Source organism: Notothenia coriiceps, unplaced genomic scaffold (genome assembly GCF_000735185.1).
Source record: "Notothenia coriiceps isolate Sejong01 unplaced genomic scaffold, NC01 NC01_scaffold00032525, whole genome shotgun sequence".
Lineage (NCBI taxonomy): Eukaryota > Metazoa > Chordata > Actinopteri > Perciformes > Nototheniidae > Notothenia > Notothenia coriiceps.
The window spans coordinates 17,172-19,781 of NW_011365226.1; positions in this window are offsets into that span (position 1 = coordinate 17,172).

The window sequence follows — 2,610 nt, forward strand, 5'->3', positions numbered from 1 at the left end:
CGGGGGGAGAGGGAGGAAATATCCGGAGATGGGAGAGATCAGATCGCCCCGGTCACATCGCTGACAGGACTTCATCGGTTCAGGGTCTGAACACACTTTTTGGGGTCTGCTTTAACTAAACTTTGAATGACTGTTGGCTAAGGTAACCTCTGCTGCTGGTGGGACGTCTCAGTTTGAAGTTACTTAATGATGTGTTCAGGTAAAAAAGAGATTGTATTGCAGTTTGTGGTCCCTGCAGGTTAGTCTTTGGTATAACAAATTGCTAATTGACACTTTAAAACATTGCTTTTCCTGTGTTAATATCATCAATGCAGGATTTATGTCAAAGGAAGTGTTGAATAGAGATTGTTGTACATTTTGTGCTTTGTTTCAGAATGTTTTGCAAAGTAACTAAAGGTGCGTGTGAACTTGAAATTCTGAATTTGTTAAAGAAAATAAATAATAACATTATCTATTGAATATCTTACAATTGAGACACTTCTACAATCCACGTTTCTATAGAAATTAAGTCACCTAATCATCCCTTACCATTGAACAATATCTTATTAGAAATAAAGGAAATGCAGAATTAAGAACTTGAATATATTAAATTAATCACAACATTTTTGGGGGGGAAATATATTATTGATTTCGTGAAAGAGTGAAAATACCAGAATTTGAAATTGAATAGGATATATGTTCTTTGGATAAAGCATCACCAGTCGGTTATTAAATCTGATGCATTTCCAATTCAAAATACATTTAAATAGTATGTAACACAAGAGCATTTAGTCCTTTTTACATCATAAAAAACTTAAAAGATTCCCTCAATTGGATAAGATTCATTAAAAACGTAAAATGTAAGATGATCAATGCTACATACGCAGGTTCCACTTAGCTGGAAAATATGAAGATACGAATGAAAACTTCATCAACTATCTTAAGTATGTATATGTAATATTTCATTTGTTATCATCTCCACAAAAGCTTCCTGGGTGAAATCTGGCAGCGTAAAAAAGTGTGTGTGTGTAGAATTGAGTTAAAAAAGGAAAGAAAATAAGCCTCTATGTCTATGGAATACAAATTACCATTAAAGACACTAATGCTGACTTATATATCATTTTATTTCCATTTGCTCTAATAGCCGCCTTTTCCTGGTTTCATTAGATCCATGTCTGGAGATAATCTTGATGTATATGCGTGTGTGTGTGTGTGTGTGTGTGTGTGTGTGTGTGTGTGTGTGTGTGTGTGTGTGTGTGTGTGTGTGTGTGTGTGTGTGTGTGTGTGTGTGTGTGTGTGTGTGTGTATTCAGTCAGCATTAGCAAAGCTCTGAAGACTAGCTGGAGACTGAGCCCGAACAACAAATTAACCAAAACAATCATATCTAAAGATAAAACGCTGTTATCCTCCCAACACCACAAAGAAAACAGGAGCGAGACGGCACTCTGCAACCTGCTAATGTTACAACTGATGCCTAATTTCCTTTTGATTACAAAGACATCCCACGCTCTCCTCTCAAGTGACGTTTAATTGTTTCTCAAAGTAAATCATCAAGTCAGCAAAGTAAATTTGACAAACAACAATAACAAACTTGCAGCGCGGGGAGACAGTAAGGAAGGGGAGGGGGGGAAAAATAATTAATTAAAAAGAAAAAGACCCACCGTGTGCAGTCGATCTGACGTGAAAGAAACAGACAGGACTGTTTGCCTTAAATGAAGTGTTCACCAGCAAGAAATAAACATGTGGAAAAAGCACTTAAATATGTTTAAAATTAAATCAAGTGGAAATGCAATGCACAGAAATACATCATGCACATGTCTAACCCTTCAAATCTAGCCCAGAGATCCAATTAAGTCATCAGAAAGAGCAAGTGAGACAATGAAACGTATTGAAGATTATGTATGCTGTCAAATACCACTGAAAACAAGCTTAAAATTACACTTAAACATCTCTGAATCTAGCAGATAAAGTGTGCATTAACTAAGAAAGTTAGTCTCTTAAAGATTCAGCAAAAACATCTCCCAAAATAAAGTTCCACTAACTGCCGAAAAACTCACATTTTAAAGTCAAATTAAGATATATTTTATAACTGAATACGGTGTGTTTATCCTCACGTTTAGTTGTTGCTGCCCCTAGTGGCCATACAAATATATTGCAGCTTTACCACAACTTAAAGGTGGGGTAGGTCATTTTGGAGAAACCAGCTCGAGTGCGCTAGAATTTGAAAATACACAGCCGGAAAGAATCTGCTACTTCCTTACAGAGCCCCTCCTCCAACACACACGAACACGCACATGACCAATGAGGGCACGAGATAAGTTTGTGCACAGATGGAAGGCTGACAGGCAGGTAGGCCATCCAGTTATTTTAGCCGGGCCGGCTCAGATGATTGGTTGTGCTTTTTACAGCACAAACACAGAGAGGGAGGAAGAAATGTGTGTGTAGAATAACACACAACTAGGAACACACACACACAGGCATCCAGGCACAATGCAGACACACAGACACACACATTTGCAGGCATTCCTCTGAAGCTGTGTTTGTACCAAGAGCAGGTGCAGGCTGGGCAGAGTGTGTGTGTGTGTGTGTGTGTGTGTGTGTTATTCCATGTTTTCCAGTTAGATCATCAGT